Source organism: Myxocyprinus asiaticus, chromosome 30 (genome assembly GCF_019703515.2).
Source record: "Myxocyprinus asiaticus isolate MX2 ecotype Aquarium Trade chromosome 30, UBuf_Myxa_2, whole genome shotgun sequence".
In the NCBI taxonomy this organism is placed as follows: Eukaryota; Metazoa; Chordata; class Actinopteri; order Cypriniformes; family Catostomidae; genus Myxocyprinus; species Myxocyprinus asiaticus.
This window is the reverse complement of record NC_059373.1, coordinates 13,292,387-13,310,466: the sequence shown is the minus strand read 5'-3', so window position 1 is coordinate 13,310,466 and position 18,080 is coordinate 13,292,387. Positions and strand designations below refer to the sequence as shown.

The 18,080-nt window shown below is 38.1% G+C and overlaps 1 protein-coding gene across 1 annotated transcript in view; it reads left to right on the top strand.

Moving 5' to 3' along the window:
- Nucleotides 1–18,080, top strand: part of aste1b (asteroid homolog 1b) — a 311,837-nt gene that overhangs the window by 265,648 nt on the left and 28,109 nt on the right. The window lies entirely within an intron of this gene.

Genomic DNA, 18,080 nt, shown 5'->3' with positions numbered 1-18,080 from the left:
ACCCATGCGACAGTAAAGAAGGGAGAGTGCATGGATAATTGTAACACTTATGGTTTTTTGCTCATTTATTCAAATGTTTGGCCTAAAGCTTTGAAAACTTCACCATAAACATCCTTGACATGTCAATTGTCATTATCTTTGTCAATTACATTTATAACTTAAACATTTTTTATACATTTAAGAGTTTAATACATTTAAACTGGAAATGCATGAAGAACAATGTTAAGTTCATATGCACCCGGACTCTATAATTGCAATTGAGGTATATGATAAATGTGATAATAAATGATGAAGTACTATATTGTCAATTTACGATATATACTGTATTTACTAATGTTAGTCAATAAACAGCACATCTTTAGATCATGAAGCTCAGACTTTATTCATGCCAACAGACTAAAATGTAAACTTATTAGATGGACATTTTGAGTAATTTTGTAGTGGACTAACACATAAAAAAGTGAGTAATTGATTGCTTGAAATTTAGAATTTAAAGGGATAGTTCACCCAAAAATGAAAATTCTCTAATGATTCACTCACCCTCTTGGCATCCCAGATGTGTATGACTTTCTTTCTTCTGCAGAACACACAGAAGATTTTTTGAAGAATATTTCAGCTCTGTAGGTCCTCACAATGCAAGTGAATGGGTGCCAACATTTTGAAGTCCAAAATCCACATAAAGGGAGCATAAAAGTAATTAATATGACTCCAGTGGATAAATCCATGTATTCAGACACAATATGATAGGTGTGGGTGAGAAACAGATCGACATTAAAGTCATTTTTTTATCATAAATTCTCCTCCCTGTCCAATAGGGGGCGATATGAACAAAGAATGTGATTCACCAAATACAGAAGGAGAAAGTAAAGGGAAATGGACATAAATATCTATTTGTTTCTCACCCACACCTATCATATTGCTTCAAAAGTTATGGATTTAACAACCAGAGTCATCTTGTGTACTTTTATGTTGCCCTTATGTGGATTTTGGAGCTTCAAAAGTTTGGCACCCATTCACTTGCATTGTATGGACCTATAGAACGGAGATATTCTTCTAACAAACTTTGTTTGTGTTCAGCGGATGAAAGAAATTCATACACATCTTGGATGGCATGAGGGTGAGTAAATGATGAGAGAATTTTCATTTTTGGGTGAACTAACCCTTTAAATTCAACCTTCAACCATTAAACCTATTTTTCTAATGAAAAAAAAAAAATGACCAAAATGTTGTATTTTTTTTAATTGCATTCACACATAGAAACATACATCCCAAGTCTTCTGAAGCACAGCAGTCACTTTAAATAATTGTATCCCTTTAACATCATGCATCCACAGCGCCAACCAATGCATTGAGTTGTTAGGGCAACATTTAGGTGAGGAGAGAAGCAGCTTCATTGTTGCCCACAGCAGGCGAAGGCACAAAGGGAAATCTAATTGCAATATTCAAGTAGTGTTTTTATTAGTCGAATACATTTTTTCTAAAACTTGGCTAAACAAAAGGAATGATTGAAGTTTTTCTTGATATAGTTTCTCGAGTGATTTTGCATTCACCGCCATTGCTTTCTACCCGCGGATGGTCACAAATATGGCCGCAACGGGGGGAAAAGTCATGTGACTGAAACAGATCAATATGACAAAATTTCTTGGGGTCTGCCAAAATCTTGCATTGTTCCATCTGAATGGTGATGGGAACAGAAAGAATAAAAGTGTATAAAATTAATCAAATCTAATAAAAGCTTGAACAAGCAGCTTAGTGAATGTACATAGCTCATTTCTTGAATCTTTAACAGCAGCTAGCATGTGGAGGGGGAATACCAGGACACCCTTGTCATGCGCCAATGATTCTCCTGTCAGTGTGTGCCTTGTCCTGTTGCCTTCTGGGGGTTGGGGGTTGGAGCATATCGGACACAAGTAAAAGGGCCAGAAAGCTGTAATGAAAACACATCACTTGTTCCCAGGGCTTCACCATCACACACATACAGTACTTGCATACACACTTCTCTACTTGATTTCTCTGACAGAGGTCTGGGAAAGGATGGGAAAACTGAGGGTCTGGCATGGTTGCCATGTAGTTCGGCGGCATGGTTGCCATGTAATAAAGCATAGTGCTGTGAAATAAAACGAGGTGTGGAGAGAGCTGGAGAGCACTGCAAAGCCATTGGCTCCCTGAGCCATCATAAAACAATAACTCACTCCTATAATATAAAGTGCTTATTAAATTATTTTAGACAATATTGCATGATGTGGGCACACTTTGGCTGAGCCTCACTCTTACAGCTGCAGGAGAAAATAGAGAGTCTGGTAAAGTGAACAGTATCTTCAATAATATTAGCAACAATACACTTTAATGTGATACCAATAGCAGTATAATTACACATGAACTTAACTGTAATCACAATGATTATTCTCTCATTATTTACTCACCCTTATGTCATCTCAAACTCATATGACTTTCTTTCTTCCACAGAACACAAACAAAGATATTTAAATGGAGATATGATGTCTGTTTGTCCATTCAATGCAAGTGAATGGTGACCAAATTTTCAAGCTCCACAAAGGACATAAAGGCAGCATAAAGGTAATCCATAAAACTCCAGTGCTTTAATCCATGTCTACTGAAGTAAAACTGTACATCTTGTCATTGCAGCCTTCTAGGTGCGATCATGATTTCAAGCTCAATTACACTTCTTAGTGCTTGATGCATGCACAGAGAGCTAGATGGCGCTAGCTAGTGTAATCGAGCTTGAAATCATGATTGCCAAGGAGACTGCAATGTCAAGATTTCTAGTAAAATGCTGTTATATTTTTGTCTGTCCTCACCCAACATGGTGGGATCGCTTCAGAAGATATGGATTAAACCACTGATTACATTTATGCATACTTTAATGTACTTTTAGGAGCTTCAAAGATTTGGTCACCATTCACTTGCATTGTATGGACAAACAGACATCATATCTCCAAAATCTTTGTTTCTTTTCTCCGAAAGAAAGAAAGTCATACGAGTTTGAGACGATATAAGGGTAAGTATATTTTAAGAGAATGGTCATTTTTGGGTGAACTTTTCCTTAAAGATTTTTGTAGATTGATAAAAAAAAAATCTCATAATAACAATAATAATAATTAAAACATAGAGCCAAAAGATTTGCTTCTACATGATGTCCTTGTTTTCATGCATTTTAAATTATTTTAATAAATAGTATGTGGGGGCCTGGGTAGCTCAGCATGTATTGACACTGACTACCACCCATGGAGTCATGAGTTCGAATCCAGGGCATGCTAAGTGACTCCAGCCAGGTCTCCTAAGCAACCAAATTGGCCCGGTTGCTAGGGAGGGTAGAGTCACATGGGGTAACCACCTCGTGGTCGCTATAATGTGTGGTTCTCGCTCTCAGTGGGGCACATGGTGAGTTGTGCGTGGATGCCGCAGAGAATAGCATGAAGCCTCCACACGCGCTACATCTCCGCGGTAACGCGCTCAACAAGTGTCATAAGGTGTGCGTAGTGATGGTCTTAGATGCGGAGGTAACTGAGATTCGACCCAGATTGAGGCGAGTCACTATGCCACCACTTAGAGTGCATTGGGAATTGGGCATTCCAAATTGGGAAGAAAAGGGGAGAAAAAAAAGGTATGTAATATAAATATAAATTTAATAGTCAGGTTTTGTACACATCATCAAATAGTTAAAAGGATAGTGCACCCCAAAATTAAAATTCTCTCAACATTTACTCACCCTAATGCCATCCCAGATGTGACTTTCTTTCTTCTGCTGCACACAAACAAAGATTTTTTAGAAGAATATTTCAGCTCTGTAGGTCCTCCCAATGCAAGTGAATGGTACCAACATTTTTAAGCTTCACAAAGCACATAAAGGAAAAAGTATGGATTAAAAGTAATCCATAAGACTCCAGTGGTTAAATCCATATTTTCAGAAGCGTTATGATAGTTGTGAGTGAGAAACAGATCAATATTTAAGTCCTTTTTTACTATAAATTCTCCTCCCTGCCCAGTAGGTGCCAATATGCACAAAGAATGTGAACTGCCAAAAGCAAAAAAGTGGAAAGTGGAGATTTATATTAAAAAGGACTTAATTATTGATCTGTTTCTCTCACACTTATCATATTGCTTCTGAAGATATGGATTTACTTTTATGCTGCCTTCAAAATGTTGGTACCCATTCACTTGCATTGTGAAGACCTACAGAGCTGAGATATTCTTCTTTGTAATTAAAATTTTTTATTGATTCAAAAATAAACAACAGAGAAAAACACAACACATACACATCAAATCAACATTTAACATTTAACCCCCACTAATATCCCTCCCCAATCACCAACCCCAACCTAACCCCCAATGAACACCTCTGTGGTCACATTTAATAATACACACACACACACACAAAATAATAATAAATAAATATATAATAAACATACATAATTAAATGAGAGTACCCCCAAAATGCTAAATAATTACCCCATTTCCTGACAAACAAGTCCCCAAACCCCAGCCTTCTTCTTGCCACCTCCTCAAAAGCTGCCACCCTCCCCATCTCCGCACACCGCTCTGGAAATGATGGTACTCCGTCTGACTTCCAACCCCTTAAAACAATTTGTCTGCCAATCATGATACTGGTCAGAACCCAATTTTTTATGTGTTTATCTCCCAAATTTATGACCGCCCCATCGCCCAAAATACAAAGTCTGGGGTAAAGTAAAATTTGAGTGCCCAAAACGTCACACAAACAACTCTGAACATTCAACCAAAATTCTTGGATCTTAACATCCCCCCAAAAGATATGGGTTGTGTCTCCAACTTATGACTGGCATCGCCAGCAGGTGGGTGTGTCTTTAAGACCCAACCTATACAATCTAGAGGGGGTCCAATAGAATCTATGTACAATCTTGAATTGCATAAGGCGCACCCTTGCATCTCTAGATGCAGACTTGACATTTTAAAGAATCCTAGCCCACACTCCCTCCTCTAATACCAAATTTCTCCCATAATCTCTTGAGAGAAGTTGAAGTTGTCCTTTTCCAAAAGCAGTAATCACCTCTCCCAGAGTATCTGCTGCATTAGAGGGGTGTGTTCTGCTCCCAAAAACAATACAGAGCAGGTGGCGCAGCTGTAAATACCTATAAAACTGAGATCTGGGAATCCCAAAATGTTGAACCAAATTCTCAAAAGATCTCAACACTCCACTCTCATACAAGTCACCGAGTATAGTAACCCCCCTCACAATCCACTCTGACCAGCAGAAAGGGGACTTTTTTATTTTTTATTTATTTATTTTATTTTATTTTTCATTAATACATAATTTAGGGTTCAGCCATATGCTTGAGGCAACATTTAAATAAATGTCCGAATTAAACACTCTGGACACTTTTGTCCATACTGAGTGCAAATGCAAGATAATAGGGTGTAACTTAACTTCTTCTATTAGTTTAATAGAAAGGCTTTGCAATGACAAAATAGAGGCAAGAACTTCCTGTTCAATACAAAACCAGGTAGGGGCTCTTTCAGGTGGAACCGACCAATGAGCCAAATGTCTGTGACCAAATGCATAATAATAAAACAAAATCTTGTGTAGGCCTAGCCCACCTTTATCAATCGGCCTATGTAACTTATTAAAATGCAATCTAGGATGCTTACCATTCCAAATGAAGGACTTTGCTATGCTATCAAATTGCTTAAAATAAGAGAGGGGGACATCTACAGGGAGAGATTGTAGCAGGTAGTTGAATTTTGGAAAACAATTCATTTTAATAACATTAACCTTCCCAATCATCGATAAATGTAATGAAGCCCACCTGCCCACATCGCTCGAATACCTTTTTATTAAGGGGTCAAAATTAACTCTAACTAAATCAGACAAATTTGCTGGGAATAAAATGCCCAAATGCTTAATGCCCTGTTTGGGCCACTGGAAGGCAGCCGGCTGGAAAGCTGTTACTGGGCAGTACGCTTTCAGAGCCAAAGCTTCGGATTTAGACCAACTGACTCTGTATCCCGAGAATTTAGAAAAGAAATTAATAATTCTATGGAGGCAAGGCATAGATCTAATGGGGTCAGAGACGAATAATAAAATATAATCTGTGTAAAGCAAAAGCTTATGCGCCATACCTCCCGCCACCACCCCTGGAAAATCATCTTCGTTTCTTATCGTGGCTGCTAATGGTTCCAGGGCAAGACAGAACAATAATAGGGAAAGAAGGCAACCCTGCTGGGTGCCCCTATCCAGAGTAAAATAATCTGAAATTAATTCATTTGTTTGTACCACCACTACTGGGTGTCTATAAAGTAACTTAATCCATCTAATAAAAGTATTCCCGAACCTGTTTATTTCCAAAATCTTAAAAAGATAATCCCATTCTACCATAACAAATGCCTTTTCGGTGTCAAGTAAGATGGCATCGACAGGAGTCTGATCATTCACCACTGACCACATAATAATAATGAAATGCTTAATGTTATCAGAAGAGCTGTGGCCCCAAATAAACCCTACCTAATCTATATGTATAAGGGATGTCATAACTTAATCAGTTAGCCAGAATTTTTGACAATATTTTTACATCTAGCTGGATCAGGGAAATTCAGGTAACTCTTACACTCACTTGGATCTTTGTCCTTTTTAAGAATCAGACTGATCTGGGCTTGTGTCATGGTTGGTGGAAGCTTTCCATTCTTTAATGATTCCATATAAATTTCTAACAAAAGTGGAGCCAATTCTGTAGCAATTCTGTAGGCAAGGCCTTAATTACCTCGCCAAGCTCTTCCAAGATTATCTCAGATTCAAGAGAATTTTTTTGCTCATTCATCAATTTAGGGAGTTCTAATTTTTCCACAAAGTTTCTAATGCCTTCATCAGTACACGAAGACGTGGAACTATAGAGATCAAGATAGAATTATTTAAAAGCATTATTAATATCAATGGCTGAGGTAAATATTTCACCACCAGCAGCTTTCAATGAGTGAATGGTAGAAAAAGACTCTCTCTGCTTTATATATCTAGCCAAAAGCTTCTCTGCTTTGTTCCCCGGCTCAAAATATGACTGTCTTGCCCTGAATAGCCAAACCTCCACCTTCCGTGACAAAATAGTGTTATATCTGTATTTCATTCGGGTCAATTTTCTGAGGCCATAAGAAGACATTCGGCGCATTGCCCCTGAATTTCTGCTAAAACAATAATGACTCTTCCTAATTTTTCTTTAATCTGTTTGAGACATTTGAATTGTAGATGTTTTCTTATCAATGTAATGACTCCCCTGCTCTTACTTGAGCCAGCACTAAAGGAACCATGTCCACCCCATATCTTCCCAACTTTTTCAGCTTCCTGCGGGGAAAGATGCGTTTCTTGAAGAAACACTATATCATATTTCTTACGTTTAAGAAAATAAATAACCTTCCTTCTTTTTATGGAGTGCCTCAACCCATTCACATTCCACTTGGAGAGAGACAATCCACTCATATTAACATCTGACATTTTGACATATTAGAAAAAATAGATTGTGTGTCAAAAATAAAATTATAAAGACCACATTCCTCATTGGTGCAACAATCAACCCCCGAACTTTCCCCAGAAAAAAAAAAAAAACAGAAAAAAGAAAAATGTGCGCATTAACCCCGCGCATGACAGCGCCAAACGGTGTCCATCCTTCTAAACTCAAACAGCCCATGTACTACTACGAGAGCCCCCGCGAAAACTTTGCCTTCGGATTGCTCAAGTCCAGTGTTTCTATACAAACATTTTTACGAATTACACAACAGAAGATAATCTATAAAACAAACTCCAGCCATTAGGCGGATAAACACAAGGAACGTGTAGATTCATCCACATAACAGTCCCGAAGGTCCACAAAACAAGCTCAGCCTCTAGCGGAACCAGCACACACACACACAAACACACACACACCAAAAAAAATAAATAAATAAAATAAAATAAAAAATAATATATATATATATATATATATATATATATATATATATATATATATATATATATATATAAATGACAAAATAAATTCCCTAGTCACGCTAATGATTTGCAAGAAATATTCCACAAAACAAACTCCATCCAATAGGAGGCGTAAGTACAAAGAACGTGCAGATACCTCCACAGACTTTCCCGAATGAGTGTTACTTCACAAAACAAACTCCAGCCACTAGGCGGAACCAACACAAAAAGCAACAATGAAGGCACTCAGCTTCCTCGGAGGGTCAAGTGAATCAAGTGAGTCAGGTCCACTCGGCTGTATCAAGAGCATCACACAATAACTTACTCATTCCATTGACTTTATGAAGGACAATGCTTGTTGTGGGCATGTAAATGTTTTGCGGCCATCCTTAGTATCTATTCTCAATTTGTCCAGGAACATCAGTGCAAAAGCGACCTTCCATTGATGTAAGAGTTTCTTGCATTCCTTGAATCGATCATGTTTCTCTCTTGTCGAATTCACAAAGTCTGGGAACAAGAAAATGTTGTGGTTCTTCCAAGAAAGCCTTCCTTTACTCCTCGCCTCGCGTAACACAAGGTCTTTATCGGATGAAATTTGGCCAGAATTGACTGGGGCCTGTCTCCCTCAGCAGATCTCCGAGCTGGGACCCTGTGAGCTCGCTCGATTTCCGGCTTATGGCCTGTTATGTCGAGCAGACTCAGAAAGAACTCATCTCGGAATTTCAAGATATCTCTGCCTTCTTTGTTCTCAGGAATTCCAACAATTCGGATGTTGTTTCGCTGATTATGATTCTCAAGGTCTTCCAATTTTTCCCAAAAGCATTGCAAGTCTATCTTGGTCTCTAGGGGATTAGCAGCTAATTCCCTCTCCGATGACTCCAGATAATCGATCCGTTTCTCGACGTCCCCCATTCTTTTAAACCAACTCAGAGAATTTCGTCTCCATGGCAGTGATCTATTGACGTATTACAGCATGATCCTCCAAGTCCGCAATGACCTTCGCCAGCATTGCCGACATGCTCGACAGTTGACGCTGAATCTCTCCCGCTGCACCATTCAAATTGAGTCCCTAGTCTTTGGCCCTGTCAGGGATGTTGGCTTGAGCATGTAAGTGTCTTTTAATGTCTCCAGAGCCCAAGGATTTTGAATTCTTTGACATATTGTCTTCATAGAACAGTTATGGATCAAGGTCACCGGTTTATGAACAAAAAGTATTAAAAAACTAGCAAAGTGCGCAGAGCTCGCCGTTCACACGTCCGACCCTCGCATGGCGCCACGCGACTCTCAGCTGAGATATTCTTCTAAAAATCTTTGAGTTCTGGTGAAGAAAGAAAGTCATACACATCTGGGATGGCACTAGGGTAAGTGAATAATGAGAGAATTTTCATTTTTGGGTGAACTATTCTTTTAATATAAAAAAACCGGGGGGGAAAATGGCTGATTGAAAAGAGAACACAAGACCTGGTCAGTTAAATCTTATGGATATTTCAAATGCACTATAGTGTTACAATGATTAAACATTTGGGGTGAGAATATGTAGTTTATCTGTATTAGCTCAGAGTGCAGAGACATTGGGGTGGGGTCACCATCTGAAAATTAGACAACCATGACCTTGACTATTGATTTTATATTGTTTATAGCATGACTCGCCGAGTGATCGTTATTGAAAGATACCCTGATAAGATGTCCTCAGACATTGCCTCAAATAAAATGGGCTTATTTTTAAATGGGAACTTTTACTTTCTAATTTTATTTTTTATTTATTTTTTTATTTTATCCCCTTTTCTCCCCATTTTAGAATGCCCAATTCCTACTTCTTAGTAGGTCCTCGTGGTGGTGCGGTTACTCACCTCAAGTTGCCTCCGCTTCTGAGACCGTCAATCTGCGCATCTTTTCACGTGGCTTGTTGTGCATGACACCACGGAGACGCACAGCACGTGGAGGCTCATGCCACTCTCCGCGATCCACGCAAAACTTACCACGCGCCCCACTGAGAGTGAGAACCACTAATCGCGACCACGAGGAGGTTTCCCCATGTGACTACCCTCTCTAGCAACTGGGCCAATTTGGTTGACTGAGGCAATTCAAAACTTTACATTTAATTTTTTTAGGTTTAGATTTTAGATGTTCCATTCAGAGGTGTCCTACTGTTTCACCTAATTACATCTTTGACATTACTCTTCATCTCACACACATATGGTTGGAAATTCTCATTAAGAATGATGTGATTTATAGCCGAATTCAGGCTTCCTTTAATAATAGCCAGTCATCCAGGTCCTGAGGCAGCAAAACACACCCATCCCATACACTGCTGCCACTAAGTTTCACTGTAGTTATGATGTTCTTACAGTGGAAAGCTGTTTTCACTTTACACCAGATATAGGAAGACTTGCATCCTCCAAAAAGTATCACTTGAGGATCCTTGAGGATCATCCAGGTGCTTAGCGAGTACGAGATGAGTTTTCTTTTGGTGAGCAGGTGTTTCCTAGTCAATTTTTGCACAATCACTTTCATTCTGTTGGACACATGAACACTGACATAACCAGATGCTAGACAGACCCACAGTTGTTTGGAAATGAATGTTTTTCTAGGATAATTTGGTCTTCTTTGATGAGGTGCCACTGTGCCCTTGCAGAAAGTTTGGCAGGTTGACCACTTTTGGGAATATTCACTACTACTCAAAGTCTTCTCCATTTGGAGGTAATGGCTTCCATTGTGGTTCGATGGAGTTCAAGAACATTACTAATGGCATTGTATCCATTTCAAGACTGAAATATCTCAACAATAATTTTTTCCCCCAAAGTCAAGTGTGGTTGTGTTCAGTCACCTCAATGTAAACTAAACATTAGTTGATTTCTTTGTTTCAAGATTAAGTGGGCAATTTATTTTCCCCAGGGGCAATAGGGGTAATTAATGGTTGATCAAAATGGGTTTTGCAATGGGCGATGCTGATTCTAATGCCGAGAGAGCAAGGTGGCTGATGGCTGATGTAATGCCAACAACCATGTAGTAATACTATTCAGTAACAGCAAAAATTGCTGAAATGTAATAAACACTTATTTTACACAAATAAACACCTATTCTACACAGTATTTATACATTTCAATAAACAACTGTTAACCGACCAATTAAGCGGTAACAAATATCTGATTAATCAACCTGGCCAATGGTAATTGTTGACTTATTCTATTAAATGAAGTAATAATTAAAAAAACTACACTTTTATTTGATTGTGTGAAACTATTCAGTGAAAGAAAGGGAGCAAAATTTTAACGGCACTGTAGCTCTAGTAAAATACAGTATAATGCCAAAATCAACACAGAAAGGTTATCTTTACGATGGTGATTGAAACGACACATTTCTTGCAAAAAATCCAAGTTTAACTCATCTACTGTATGTTTTACAAGGTAATATGTCAGTGTTTCAAATACCATTATAAAAGGAAATTAATTCAATTTGGATTCCTTCTTTTAGTTGTAATAAGTTTGTGTTTTGAGATTTGATGATAAACTTTTTTTTTTTTTTCTTATAACTCCGGATCCATAATTGCAATCAGAGCAGCCCCATGTGCAGCTTGATATGTGAATTTAACTGTCACGTAACAGAGCAAACACCAAATTGGAATTTGAAGCTTTTACATCCTGAGCCAATGTTGTCAAGGTAGTACTATAAGCATGTAATTCTTTTAGTGATTTTGAAAAATTGTTCATGTTCTTTGAAGCTACACTTTCAGATTTTTCAGTAAGATACACATGGAACTATATACAGGCACTTCGATCAATTTTATTAACAGAACATTCTTTTAAAGAAAATCAATGATCCAATGGTTCATACATTATGCTGGGTCTGCAGACCAGCCCATATGTGGTATTCTGGCTGCATCTCAGCTCTAAGCATTGACCAGGTTAACCACATTGCTAGCCCTCTGTCTCCCTCTCACAGTAGTAAATGAAGAATGTGAGGGCATCGAGCTGCTGCTCCTCTGATATGTAAATCCATCAGTATAGGCAATGATGAGCTAGACGGAGCAACTAATACAACTGCAGCTGTTGGAGAGGACAGCTTATCTAGAAAAAAAAAAAGAGAGATAGAATGAGAGAGTCTGGGAGAATAACTCTACCAGGTGATTATAGCAAAAAAAATTATTTATGGCTCTCTGTGGTGAAAATGACCATAACAAATAAATAAAAAAACATGGTGATCTATTCAGCACTAAATATGTAATTTCAGTTGGCTATATATCTGACACCATTAAGGACTGCTAACAGTGGAATGTTTGTCTAATTAACAGCAGAAAGTGAAACTATAGCAGAGGTTTATTAAGACTTTTCTACAGACAATGTGGGTTGCTTACTGTAAAGCACCAGGGCAAAGAAGGGCTGACAGAGAGTGACAGCACCCCAAAACACTACATATAACAGTATAAATGCTATGATGATCATTGGGACTTGCACTCTCTTTTTCTCCCAAAAACACCCTAACCATAACCCAACACATTTAGTTCTTTGCTCTGAAGAATACTGCTGATTGTTTACAATGCTGAGAGGCTAACAAAGAGTTATACTTTTGTATTTGCAGCCTTATTTGGAGCCAAAGGACACATAGAGATACAGTTGTGCTCAAAAGTTTGCATACCCTGGCAGATATTGTGAAATTTTGGCATTGAGTTTGAAAATATGACTGATCATGCAAATAAACTGTCTTTTATTTAAGGATAGTGATCATATGAAGCCATTTATTATCACATAGTTGTATCTCTCCTTTTTAAATCATAATGATAACAGAAATCACCCAAATGGCCCTGATCAAAAGTTTACATACCCTTGAGTATTGGCCTTGTTACAGACACATAAGGTGACACACACAGGTTTAAATGGCAATTAAAGGTTAATTTCCCACACCTGTGGCTTTTTAAATTGCAATTAGTGTCTGTGTGTAAATAGTCAATGACTTTGTTAGCTCTCATGTGGATGCACTGAGCAGGCAAAATACTGAGTCATGGGGAGCAGAAAAGAACTGTCAAAAGACCTGCGTAACAAGGTAATGGAACTTTATAAATATGGAAAATGATATAAAAAGATATCCAAAGCCTTGAAAATGCCAGTCAGTACTGTTCAATCACTTATTAAGAAGTGGAAAATTCAAGGATCTCTTGATACCAAGCCAAGGTCAGGTAGATCAAGAAAGATTTCAGCCACAACTGCCAGAAGAATTGTTCTGGATACAAAGAAAAACCACAGGTAACCTCAGGAGAAATACAGGCTGCTCTGGAAAAAGACGGTGTGGTTGTTTCAAGGAGCACAATACGATGATACTTGAACAAAAATGAGCTGCATGGTCGAGTTGCCAGAAAAAAGCCTTTACTGTGCCAATGCCACAAAAAACAACACCTTGACAAGCCTCACAGCTTCTGGCACATGGTAATTTGGAGTGACGAGACCAAAATAGAGCTTTATGGTCACAACCATAAGCGCTATGTTTGGAGAGGGGTCAACAAGGCCTATAGTGAAAAGAATACCATCCCCACTGTGAAGCATGGTGGTGGCTCACTGATGTTTTGGGCGTGTGTGAGCTCTAAAGGCATGGGGAATCTTGTGAAAATTGATGGCAAGATGAATGCAGCATGTTCAGAAAATACTGGCAGACAATTTGCACTCTTCTGCACGAAAGCTGCGCATGGGACGCTCTTGGACTTTCCAGCACGACAATGACCCTAAGCACAAGGCCAAGTTGACTCTCCAGTGGTTACAGCAGAAAAAGGCGAAGGTTCTGGAGTGGCCATCACAGTCTCCTGACCTTAATATCATCGAGCCACTCTGGGGAGATCTCAAACGTGTGGTTCATGCAAGACGACCAAAGACTTTGCATGACCTGGAGGCATTTTGCCAAGACGAATGGGCAGCTATACCACCTGCAAGAATTTGGGGCCTCATAGACAACTATTACAAAAGGCTGCACACTGTCATTGATGCTAAAGGGGGCAATACACAGTATTAAGAACTAAGGGTATGCAGACTTTTGAACAGGGGTAATTTCATTTTTTTCTTTGTTGCCATGTTTTGTTTTATGATTGTGCCATTCTGTTATAACCTACAGTTGAATATGAATCCCATAAGAAATAAAAGAAATGTGTTTTGCCTGCTCACTCATGTTTTCTTTAAAAATGGTACATATATTACCAATTCTCCAAGAGTATGCAGACTTTTGAGCACAACTGTATATGAAATATATTTCCACTTTTGTCAAGACATGTTGAGGAAATACTTAGGACATTGATGATTAGGCCTACCTATCCCAAACTTTATAAATGTAATACAATTTAAATTATTAAATGAAATATCTTGGCATAAATGTCTCCTTTTTTATGTTTCACAGTAGCCCCACTGCCTGAAATTCAGTTAATTATTCCAAATTTTACTTTCTCTACTTTAACCTGTTGATGCTAATTGACCCCACCCATGGGCCTGACTTTACTTTGCTTAAATGAGTTCACATTTACTATATAGTGTGCTGTTCAAAATTGTTCATAATGTTGACAAATTATACATCTTTATAATTTGTCAACATTATGAACTCTTCTTTGACTAGACTATATAGTAAATGTGAACTAATTTAAGGAAAGTGGGGGGAGGGGGCGAGGGAGCATGCACATCAACAGGTTAATCAATTTTTGTAATTCACAAAATACATATTTAAGAGTAAGATCAAGTAGAAATATATCTTAATGGTAAAAATCATACTACTTTTTTTTTTTTTTTTTTTTTTTTAAGTTGGCTGGTTAAGTCTGCTTTGGAGAGATTTTTCCCTCTTCATCTGTTATACTTGGAAGGAGGAAGCTTATGCTTTGCAATGTAGGAAGCCCATCCTAGGCCCAAGCTGACTGGCTATAAACACTGTTTTATAATTAAAAGGTAAACTGAATGAATTTTATAAACGAAGACATGTAAGGCCTACTTAAACAGGAAGAGATAAAAACGAACCAGTTTTCTGCCAACAAAACTGCATCCATCCTGCTTGTTCTCTCTTATAAATTTCAAAGTGTGTATGTGGTGTTTCCTCAGCCTGGACGAAGTGTCTCCGTTGCCCCGTAAACAACGTTGATAGACGCCAGAAAAATATGACTTTCACACACGTCAACTGATTTAATGTGACCTCTAGTTTCTTAATGCTATTGGATTTAACCAGATGAAGGCTCAGATTGTCCCGTGCACTTGTGCATTAATTCCCTATTCATCATCATTAGGCAATGACTGGTCCATTCACGCATCGCTCTGTCTGCTGTAAATTAGAACGTAAACAGGCTTTTAAACAGTCGCCGCCTGGAGAAGCGCTCACGAACAGATGCACGGTACCGCCCCAGCCTATATGGAGTTCTGTCGCTCCAAAATAATTAAATAAAATTAAAGGAGATCTAAAATCTCATTCTCACAAGTCTTACAGTGACCTAGATCTTTAACTCTCTTGGTAGGGATTTATCGCTCATGGCCTAATATTGATTGTATTTATTTATTTATTTATTTTAACATGGCTTTTTATTTTCTAGAGAGGATGCTGGGCGTACAACCTAAATGCAGGTGGACCATAGAGGCTTGCAATGCAAGTGCTGAGAGTAAAGCCACTCTGCTCGGTTTACCGTCACGAAAATTCGTACATATTTTACAAGTTGGCTGTTTAGTATGATTTCATACGATTTCGTTCGTATGAATTCGTAGGATTTCATCGTGCAAATGCCCGGTTGATGTATGATGTGGAAGTAAGCGTGAGTTCCGCGCACCAGGTGTCAATGACATGCTTATTAATATTATGCCTTTACCCAAACCCCTTATCTAAACCTAACCCAACAGTAGAGTGTGTAAACATGACAGGAAGCTGCTGTGTGTGACAGAAGCAAGTAACTGTAGCTTATTAGATGAAAACGATGTCCAGCGATGACACTGGCTGTAGTGAAGGTCTTAGGAATTAATTTGAGTGCAGTCATATGGTATCATACAAATTAGCCAAATTTAGTCATACAAAGTCGTACTAATCTTTACAATTTCGCTGTGAGAGTGTGTTGGAAAAGAACTATATAAAGTGACATGTTTTTTTTTTTTTTGTTGTTGTTGTTTTTTATCCCACATGCTCAGTTTCAGTAGGCCTACATTGGCCTTGGGTAGGCTATATGCACATGAAATGTCACATAGCTATTAAGTATCAAACAAACTAACATTTATTGGACAGTGGTAAATTATCAGCCCTATGGTTGTCCTATTTATATTTTTATTATTCATTGTCAATTTAGTCGTTGGTCATTTTCCTCGCTTCGCCTTTGGTAATTTAATGTAACACCGAGCATAAATCCGTCTTTGAATTCAGTTAACTGCTTTGTTTAAATGGCGTTTTATTCCAAACTTATGCATTTTAATCAACGTGGTCACACTTACAAGAACTGATTCTAATAAGGCCTTCAATCACAGGCGCAACCAGGACCTTCTGGAGGCTTGTGTGTGGATGGGGGGCGGGGGGACTGAATTGTTTTGGCAGGCGATTCACAAGCAATTTTTGACATTTGTTTGTAAAATGAGAAGACATAAAGAGTAGAAATTAAATATTTCAAAAAACCTTTCAAACAAAAAAAATGTCCCTTCAAGCATATGGCTATATGGTTAAAAGTGACTGAAAAGGACAGGCTAGGAAGAAACTGCTGCACTGGCACGCGGTTCATGAAGGGGAAAAAGAGCTATAGCTTATTATTGTTAGAATTGTTCTTTAATTATTATTGTTATTTTTATTATTAATATTTATTATTATTATTATTTTATTTTTATTTTTTTATCTCTCTTGGCTGGGTGCAAGCAAAATTGCAAATCTTTGAATCTTATATTTTAATATTCTCAGCTTTTGCTTTAGCAGTTTGACATATTAAAGCCAGCTTGTGATGGTAAGACACAATATCCAAATATTATGTCAAGAAAGTTTCAATTTGCCGCTCCAGGTGCCACAATTACTGGGCCAACCCAGCTTATGGAAGCATAATCGGTCTTTCTGCATTCCAACATATCCGAAAGACATTTCATTCTTTTTATTAACAGCGGGGACTGCTTAACTGTCAAAAACTGTCGTTCGTTTAGATCAAGTTGTCCGTTCATACCCAGCCTATTAGACAGCATCATTTCAGTGTTGCAGATCAAAATTAAGAGCCATATTAGAGACAAAGGTGACAACATACTGTAATTTGATAGCAAATCCGTATGGTCATTTATGTTTAGGATTTAACTTGTGCTTTCGTTATGTTGCTGGCTTCTGATGCCTTATGGCTGCCTCTTCATTCTCGTTCTCTGTATGAGACAGGTTGAGCATGTTTTTGAGAGAAACATAGGACTTATTTCCCTGTTGTTTAGCTTCCAGAATGTCTAAAAGAAACATCTGTGAACAAATCTAATTCAATTATAAAATCGTCGGAAAAAGTAGTGCTTGCAGTGTTTCATAAATGATTGCATAACATATTTCCAAATTGTAGTTCTAGCTTTTTGAGAATGCACATTGATACACTTGTCCATTTTCGTTTAAAATACACCTTTATTAAGAAACTGAATTTAACCAGAACAGTTCTGACCATTTTCGCGCATTTCCACTATATAAAAACCTAAATGGCGAATGTTCGACAGATCTCGAGTGTGAACATTAATACAAAAATGAATACTGGATGATATAAGAATTGAATTTAAATACAAAAAAAGTAAATACATTACAACCAATACGACCAATAAATAATGCCATGTCTGATGTCCATAAATACCATCGTTTTAATTTTTGTTTGATTCAGCATCTTGTAGCCCATTTTTATTGTTAACTGCATGAAAGATGGTGATGCGAAAGCAAGGAGATGGCACGGCATGGAGGTGTTGGTAAAAGTATTCAGCTGATGTTATGCTGGTGAGATAGGCATCTCTGCTTTGCCCCAATTTGCCGCATGTTTGTCCAATGGATCTCTAGCGCATCGTCACCCGTCAAGCCAGCAAACCTCGCATGGAGCTTCTTAATCCGGTCCCCTGGCGCCTTGTTACCGGTTTGGCAGACAAGTCTCTAGGCGTGCAGCATTATCATTATTCAACATTCAAAATTTTTCCCTTCCGAATACATCACTCCTTAA